The sequence below is a fragment of the Schistocerca serialis genome, chromosome 3 (assembly GCF_023864345.2).
Source record: "Schistocerca serialis cubense isolate TAMUIC-IGC-003099 chromosome 3, iqSchSeri2.2, whole genome shotgun sequence".
In the NCBI taxonomy this organism is placed as follows: domain Eukaryota; kingdom Metazoa; phylum Arthropoda; class Insecta; order Orthoptera; family Acrididae; genus Schistocerca; species Schistocerca serialis.
The window spans coordinates 843,349,617-843,359,384 of record NC_064640.1 but is presented as its reverse complement, the minus strand read 5'-3'; positions in this window follow the sequence as shown (position 1 = coordinate 843,359,384).

The window sequence follows — 9,768 nt, the reverse complement described above, 5'->3', positions numbered from 1 at the left end:
CGAGTGCTATTCCGTATCTCGAGACCTGCCTTGTGGTGGCGCTCGGTCTGCGATCACACAGTGGCGACACGCGGGTCCGACATGTACTAATGGACCGCGGCCGATTTAAAACTACCACCTAGCAAGTGTGGTGTCTGGCGGTGACACCACATTCCTCCCCCGCAAATCGGCGAACGGTCATGTTATAAGGCTGCCGCCCGCCGTGGGGAGGACCCCATGTTGACGTATGCGATGAGGTGGGGAGCCTAACAACAGGCGAGGCTGTGCCACCCGCACCCGGCCGTTCGGTCCGAGGGGAGCTAGGAAACGCCTGAAAACCTAGTCCAGGGTGCACGTCAACATGCGGTGTATGCAACCGTAAAGAGACAGGAGGGGCCGAAGGGTCGACCTCCATTGCGTCGGGGTAGACGACGCGCAATGACGTCATGTGGTCCGGAGCGGGCAAGAGTTCCATGGCGGAGGACAGCTGGTCACGGGAAGCGATCGGCGGCGCGTGACACAGGAGGCGCTTGGCGGCTGCAGCGAAGCGTCCACTGCGGGCGGCGCCGGCGGCGGCGGAGGCGGCAGCGGCGCGTCGCCATGGGGCAAAAGGGAAGGCATCGTCGGTAACACCTTGGGATGAGGCGAGCCAGTAGATGGGTCCCCACGGCGCTGACCGGACGGCACCGTCGCTGAAAGCAGACGGGGAGCGGCAGAACCCGTGCGACGACAGAGGCGCAGCTGATTGAGATGCCGACGCACCTCACCAGATGCCCCCAAAACCAAATACATCGTGCGGCCGAGGCAGCGAAAAATGCGACCCGCGAGCCAACGCCGTGAACCGCGAAAGTTGCGATAGAATACAACGTCGCCTGGAGCAAAAGCAGAAGTCTGCCGCTGCACAGGAACCTGATGCGGCGGGTGCAGCAAAGACATCAAGGTTCGATGAGGACGACCGTGGAGCAACTCAGCCGGCGAGCGACCATCTCGGGGCTGAGAGCGATACGATGACAAAAAGAGTAACAACGCGTCCTCCCGAGAATGCGACTCTTTCATCTTCAACATCGGTGACTTGAAAGTCCGGACCAATCTTTCAGCGGCACCGTTTGACTGAGGCGAAAACGGCGCAGATGTCAGATGTTGAATACCATTGGCCGTGCAGAATGACTGAAATTCTGCGGACATGAATTGTGGGCCATTGTCAGAAACAATAGTCTGCACACGTTCAATCACACCTTGTGATTCTAAATCGTTTAATGTTCGTGCGACCGCATCACGCAATGTGTGAGGAACATTGCGCACTCTGAAAAATTTCGGTTGCGCGTTTACTTTCAGTTCCAAATGTGCTTTATAGTTCTTAGCGCAATCAAGGCCCGGTGCAAAAATGTCTGCAAATTCTTCACATAGCCGAGAAACACTGGCGGAAGGCACAGTCTGATTCACTGATAGGACCTGATTTACTATACACATGTTAAACAACTGAAATAAATCTAAACCAAACAAGTCCACTGCAGTAGAAGAACGAAGAACGTAAAATGACACAAGTTTTGTTTGTCCCTTGTATGTTGCAAGAAGAGTGCACTGTCCTAACACAGGGATATTCTGACCTGAATAACTATTTAACCGAACATTTGCGGCACGCAACGGAGGTTTGCAAAGTTGTTTGTACGTGTCGTGATTGATCAATGAAACTGTAGCTCCCGTATCGAGCTGGAATGCTATCACGTGGCCATGAATGTCCAAATCTACAAAAAGTTTATTGTCCTGCTGACGACAAGAGCGACTGTCTTGTGCAATTTGAACGGACACTGGGAGAGAAGCACTTGCAACTCGACGTGATTTCCGGCGACGTCGACGCACAGTATTTGTGGGACGAACACTGACACTGTTTGAGAAAGTAGCACTGGACGGGGTGGAATTAACTACATGAATGTCCATGCACGAAGGTCCACGAGCCTGAGTGTCCTTGGTTCGATTCCAGCGCGAAGCAAAGGGCCTGGAATGATTGTGATTGTCTGATCTGAGCTTTTTCTGGCAAACACTTTGAACATGTCCTTTCTTATTGCAGAAAAAGCAAATAGCTTGGCGTGACAGGCAATTGTCACGCGAATGTCTAGTTGCACACCGCGGGCATGATTTCACTGCATTTGTATGCCTGCGCGGCACACGTGGAGAGCTAGGCGGCAGCTGCGCGGACGAGCGCGAGGGCAGTTGACCGGTCCGTGCAGCGCGCCCGGCGGGCCGGTTAATGTTACACACGGCCGGCGAAGTTGCAAATGATTCCTGAGCAAAGTCAAGCGTGTCTTGTCGTCTAATATGTCTATCACTCGCTGAAGGGAGGGATTGACGAGTTTCAAAATCTGTTCCCGTATGCGAACATCAGAAACGTTCTGTGCTATTGCATCACGTACCATAGTATCTGAATAAGGGAGTCCACATTCACACTCAAAAGCACAATCCCTAGTAAGGCCTTGCAATGTTGCAACCCACTCCCTATTAGTCTGACCGGCCGTACGTTTCGTACGAAAGAAAGTATACCTTTTTGCAAATACATTAACTGTTTCCTTGAAATAGGCATCTAAAGCAGACAAAATTTCTTCGTAGGACAGAGTTGCTACGTCGCGTCGGGGAAATAATTTCACTATCACACGGTACGTTTGTACCCCTACACACGACAATAAATGAGGCTGCCGCTTGTTACCTTGAATTCTGTAGGCGGCGAGATGAAATCCAAACTGGCGTGACCACTCCGTCCATGTTTCCTTAGCTGGGTCAAACGGCCTAAAAGGCGGTGCAACTGCGAGTTGTGGCTGCGGTAGCGGTGGAGCGGCGGCTGCCGCATCGTTTTGCAGTGCACGTTGACCCTGGACAAGCTGTCCAAGGGCATCCAATAACGCCTGCGTCTGCTGATTCTGCAAGCGATAAAATGCGGACAGTACATCTGGCGAAGCCATGACACAAGTAAATGTAAGCAATTAGAAAGAACAAGACCCTTTTTGGACTCATCGCCAAAAAATGTTGTGTCTAGACAAGACAGCCTAGACACAATGAGAGGTAGCCGAAAGGCACGCGCTAAGTTAAAGCAGGATGGCGTGAGGTCTGAAACAGGATACGTAATGAATGCTATATAGAAAAGTACGTAGCTTCTGGAATACTTAACTTTAATCCATCCTTTTGGTACATCTGGAGATTGTGGCGATACAAGTGAGACTCTTTAGATACATGCAATGTTACTAATGGCGCCTTGCTAGGTCGTAGCCATTGACTTAGCTGAAGGCTATTCTAACTATCTGCTCTGCAAATGAGCGAGGCTTCGTCAGTGTGCATCACTAGCTACGTCGTCCGTACAACTGGGGCGAGTGCTATTCCGTATCTCGAGACCTGCCTTGTGGTGGCGCTCGGTCTGCGATCACACAGTGGCGACACGCGGGTCCAACATGTACTAATGGACCGCGGCCGATTTAAAACTACCACCTAGCAAGTGTGGCGTCTGGCGGTGACACCACAGTATGGAAGTTGTTGGTGTAAGAAGTATTTTTCAACACTCAGTAAAATGGTACAACGTTAGATATATAAATTATCTTGGAGATGGTGACTCAAATGCTTTCAAAGAAATTGATGAACTGAGACCCTATGGTAACGATGTGAAGATTTCCAAACCGGAGTGTGTTGGGCATGTTCAGAAAAGGATGGGATCAAGACTTCGACGGCTCGAGGCTATCATGAAAGGCAAGAAATTGAGCGATGGAAAAACTTTAGATGGGAAAAATAGACTGACAAATGCTACAATAGATCATATTCAGAAGTGCTATGGTCTAGCAATAAGACAGAATACAGCAGATGCAGAATTAATGAGAAGATCAGTCTGGGCTCTGTTTTTTCATACAGCTTCAAACAATGAGAATCCCCAACATGGGCTATGTCCAAAAGGAGACGACAGTTGGTGCAAGTACAACAGAGGCAAGGTAACTAAGAAACAATACAATCACCCTCATCACCTGCCACCTGCCATAATGGATGAAATAAACCAATATTCCGAGACCTCGCAGATATTAGTCTACTAAAGAAATGTCTTCATAGCTGGACTCAAAATCCAAATGAGTGTGTGAACCATGTGATATGGAATAGACTACCTAAAACTGTGTTTGTGGGTATAAACACACTTCACTTTGGCGTTTATGATGCTGTTTCATCATTCAATCAGGGCAATATAACAAAGTGCAAAGTTCTGCAGAAGTTGGGGCTCTGTATAGGACTACGAACTGCCGCAGCTATGCTTTGTTTGGACAAGGAACGGCTCAGGTCTTCAGATAATGCCATAAAAGTATACTCAAAGATGGTTAGACAGCATAGCAGAGTCATCAAGAGGAAGCTGTTGGACGATTCTGATGATACAAGCTATGGAGCAGGCTTGTACTGAAGTAAAAACTTTGAAGCTAATTTCCCGTAAGTTTAGTTTTTTTGTGTATAAGGTACATTTTCCCAGGGCCTATTTATAGTAGAAAGATGAAATTTTCTGTAGTTGTTCCTTAAGACCTTCTAATATATCTGAATTAAAAGATATGTGGAATTATTTTGTATTAATGGATGTAAATTTTAAAATACTTGTTAAAATGTATAACTTTTTTTAACATTTACAAAAAATAAAATATCTGAAAAACTATACATTATTTTTTCAAAATTAATAATTCAGCATAAAAGCAGAACATATCTCTGCGTTCTGTGAAAAAATCAAGAGTATCGTCCAAATAACAAATGAGAAAATGTTCCTAACTTTTAGCTCAATTTAACATTGTAAGCATAGGGCGTTCCGTATACCCTTAAGGGGGGTAGGACGTCAAACGGGCCGTCTTGGAGCAGGAGAGACACCACAGGACATTTTAATTTCCACTGTCTATACTTTTACGAATAAATTCATAAAGCCGGACGGGGTGGCCGAGCGGTTCTCAGCGCTACAGTCTGGAACCGCGCGACCGCTACGGTCGCAGGTTCGACTCTTGCCTCGGGCATGGTTATGTGTGATGTCCCTAGGTTAGTTAGGTTTAAGTAGTTCTAAGTTCTATGGTACTGATGACCTCAGAAGTTAAGTCCCATAGTGCTCAGAGCCATTTGAAATTCATAAAACTTTGTCAGCATCACCAGTAAGGATTCAGGTTTCACAATCATAGCAGTGGAAGTTCAAAAACATAACAAGATAATTTTTTTTTTTTACATCTGAAAGTTCATCATTTTTTCACTTCTATTGGCTGCGTTTGTTGCTATAGGTTCACGTTTCTTCATAAGTAAGAGAGATTCTTCGATGAATTTAGCACAGCATACAAACCATACTTACAGGTGTATGAAACTCTAGAAATTATTTAATTTATGAAAAATGAATGTGCTGTTATATTTTAAACTTCATGTTTAGAAAAAAACTCAAATTTTATAGTTAATTATCTCAATTTTTACCACAGTTCTTAATAGATTTGGAAAATTCTAAAGTTTCATACACCTGTAAGTATGGTTTGTATGCTGTGCAAAATTCATCGAAGAATCTCCCTTACTTATGAAGAAAAGTGTACCTATAGCAACAAATGCAGCCAATGGTAAGTGAAAAAAAGGTAAAATACAAATGTAAAAAAATAAATTATTTGCTTATATTTTTGAACTTCCACCACTATAAGTGTAAATCCTGAATCCTTTCTGGTCATTCTGACAAAGTTTTATGAATTTATTTTTAAAAGTATAGACAGTGGAAATGAAAATGTCCTGTGGTGTCTCTCCTGCTCCAAGTCGTCCCGTTTGACGTCCTACCCCCTTTATACCTAAGGACATCCGAGGCAGGATTCGAACCTGCGACCGTAGCGGTCGGGCGGTTCCAGACTGTAGTGCGTACAACCGCTCGGCCACCCCGGCCTGCTTACCACTAGACCACGAGCAGATACTCCACCATAAGAGGTCAGGAAGACTCACAGAACTTCCTCCATGGACCTTCGCATCCTACAGTTTTGCAAGATCGTGCATATGGCTGGACTTGAACTTCTGAGGGGTGGTCGGGAATACTGGTCGCCTTAAGTGAACGACTCAGACTGCGTAGCTGGGGCTACTGGCCGGTGACCACGTTTTATGTCTAATGCTGTACTTTCATGTCATCTCGATGAATGGTTTCCATTTAAGATGTGACATTGTGTAAGTAAAACCCATTGTTTGAACTCAAATTTAACGTCCGTTTCAGATGTGACACTGAGTAAGGAAAATTCATTTTTTGCCCCAAGATTTGACATTTATCTCCTAAGCTGTGATTGCTCTCTAATGTTACGTTCTGAGTAATCTGCATTATGAAATAACATCTTGTTAGGCTTCGCGGTAACAAGTTCGATTTATAATGTGCTGCGTGAAATAAAAAGCGGTTTGGGTTTCGCTGGCGAAACACTGCGGTTTGAAAGTGTTGTGTACATAGTTCCGCGTAGTCAGCGCGTACACAACTTTCCCACTAGAGCGCGCCCCGCTAAGCACAACAGCGCAGGCGCAGCGCTCGTCCGTCTCTGCACTAGGAGATGGCGCTGTCTTAGAGACGGACCAAATCCTGCTTCCGCCGATCCGCGTATTAATATGTAACGCAGCCAATGAGATTGCTGCTAATGTAGAACCTTTTCTCCTCGCAGATCACACTCGCGCAGTGATACCTGAACTTTCGAGGTATTATAACGAGTGTACAGACCTCCGATTAGTCAGTCTGCATTAGTCTGCATTAGTCTATAGTCAAGTTTCAGTCTGCGCCTAATATGATTACCATATTCCTGCACATAGCCATGAAGAGGAATGTATAGACACTTTGTCAAGTATCAGAGATATGTGAGAATAAGATTAACGTACCAAGACCAAAGGAACTTCAGATTGTCAATTGTAAACAGCATCCAGAATCAAGTTACGTAAGATCTATGCTTTTTATTATTTTAATAAATGTGTGTGAAAATTAATCAAGTTCTGTTTAAAGTTGGTCACCGTCAATCTGCTACTCTAAGTGTGCAAGTGGCATTTCTATCGCCTGACCTAACGGCAGAAGATAAACACGCCACGATAAGACCACGAGACATATTGCTGACACTCGCCGACTTCGTTAGAGCAACAAGTCAAATAATCTGATGGTGTGTGTGTACCGAAGGTCTTACAGTACGCACACCACAGAAAGTCCTTTCCTCGTTTTCTTTATTCCATCCGAAAATGGCCTGAAAGAAATTCAGTGACTATATCATAACACAAGTTCTACATTGCGAGCCATATCACTACCTTTATTCAATTCATGGTATGAGTGAGCAGAAGCGTCTGCTCCACAGGACACGCCCAAAAAAGGCTACATAGAACCATTATTGACAGTAATTTCTGTGTTGCTTGTCATTTATGGTATCGTAACCCAAGATATACGTTATGGAAGCAATGAACGTACTGAAGTAAATCTGCAGGTCAAAAATGCAATGAATAGCATAAGTAAAAAATTGTTCGTATTTGCATAAAAAATAATACCATGCCATCTCTGTCCCGGAAATTTATCACACTTGTGGAAGTAGCTATTAAGTTCTCACTCTCTCCAACTCACGGCTTCTCCAAAACAAGCAGATCTGATAAAACCTAGCACATTACTTACTGCCTCACTTTCAATTAGCGGATGTTCTTCACAACTCTGTTCATGGAACTCGAAGTCAGATCGACAGTCTGCATGTCCGCACTGCGCCGATTTCACTCTACGTATCATATCTTTTTCATGGAAAAGGTGTGGCATCAGAAAACACATCATACCACTTTGTAAGTGTACCGTATGCAATTGGCGTAGTAGTTAAGACGGTCAATTTGTAATCCGCATTTAGGGAGGAAGGGGGGGTTCGAACTCTGTTACTTCCATGAATTTTAATTCCTGGTAAGAATTATTGGTTTACGAGGACAAAGCGAGTTATTAAGTATTCATAATTTCGAAGAATTCCTAAGTATATAATTGAGGATGTAGTGGACTCAAACGCACGATATTATGTCTACACCGCTGGTCTTGCATAACTTTTTCTCTTTATGTTTTGTGATTTCTACTTAACATTCCAAGAAGAGGATACCTCCTTTGCGGTTTCATGCTTTCATCGGTATTGACGTCCTGCCTGCATGTACATAAAAGAACGCAGCTTAATGTGATGCCTTATCTCGAAGTAAAAAAAAAAAAAAAAAAAAAAAAACCTAAATAGATTACATCTGATGACTTCGTCAGCACTGACGTCATGCGTCATGAAGTGCTTCGGACGGCGGTGGCTTGGTTATCGGTGCTGGTTTTCTAGACCTAATAATTTTCCATCTCTGTCCATGTGTGTTCTATGGGACAGCGGTCAGCACCTTTGGGAGGCCAGTCCAACAGGTCAACGTCTACGTTTAGTTGAAACCTGTCCTTTACACAGTTCGGAATTGGAACAAGCGAGCAGTCATGCTGGAAGATTATTCTGCCTCCTTTCTGACCAACAGTAGTAAAGATTAGAAAACGCAACCACTTGCTAATATCCATCGCCAAACTGTGATAGCGGTTTGTCCACACTGCGTCCGATCGACATATTTGCTGTCTAATTTTGCTCCACTTGATCGATATACATGGACTGAAGTATATGGTTGTGCAGAAAACACCTTCTCCTCAGTTTATATAACTTACTTCCAACACGAAAGCGGTTTCCTTCTGTACTCCTGCGCGAAGTTTAATCTGGCAGTCTTATGTTGCTCCTACAACAATTCCTTAACCACAGATTTTCTTCCATACCTTCCTTTCTCGTTGAGACGATGATGAACGATCGACCTCCTCACACTTATCTGGAGGATGTTCCTAATTTATGTGCTAGTTCTAACAGGATCTTCATCTCTGTAGTGGAATGTACCTCTGTCTCGATCCTCCATGGTAGTCCGCTGACGTCTTCTGCAATTTCGAAGATTGACGTGGCCTTCCTCCATCAACCTCTTCACTCTAGTCTAGTCTAGATGTCTAGTGGATTTTCTCTATTCTGGGGCACGGGAAATGGCGCTGATAAAGTATCCATACACATAAAGCGCAGGAATGCGACCTTTATCAAGTTCCTTGAGCTGCGACATTTCTCAGGTGAGAGCCTACTGACAAGGCAGGAGGGAAAGAAGAGCAATACAGGGTGGAAAGAGGGCATTCCCTTGGCATCAGAAGTCAAATTACTTCGCGATTACATGCTTTGAAAAAAGATTTGATAAATTGTATCCGTGTGGATATTGTTTAGAGTATCGTGTAAATGTATTTTTTCTCTAAACATCATACTTAGTAATAATAATGACAACTTTATCAGAGACTGAAAGTAAAAAAAGTTGGAAATTTGTGGTAAGGACTATGGCACCAAACTGCTGAGGTCATCGGTCTCTAGGCTTACACACTACTTAATCTAACTTAAACTAACTTACGCTAAAGACAACACACACACCCATGCTAGAGGGAGGACTCGAACCTCCGACGGGGGAAGCCACACGAGCCGTGACAAGACGCCTAAAACCACACGTCTATCCCGCGTGGCTTAAGGAAAAATTTAGATTCACGTTATGATACATGTCATGTTGCTGCGGCTATCGTATTTTAGTCAGCTTTTTATCCTCACATAGTGCTCAACTGCTGGTGTATTATTTGACGGTGAAGGATGCTGCCCTGGGACATTAACTGCCTTGACATTAACCGATACACTGGTAAGCCAGAACATTATGACCATTGCCTACCGTGACTCTGGATGCCGCCTTGTGGCGTTGCGGGCACGTGACGCGTTAACAAAAGTATGT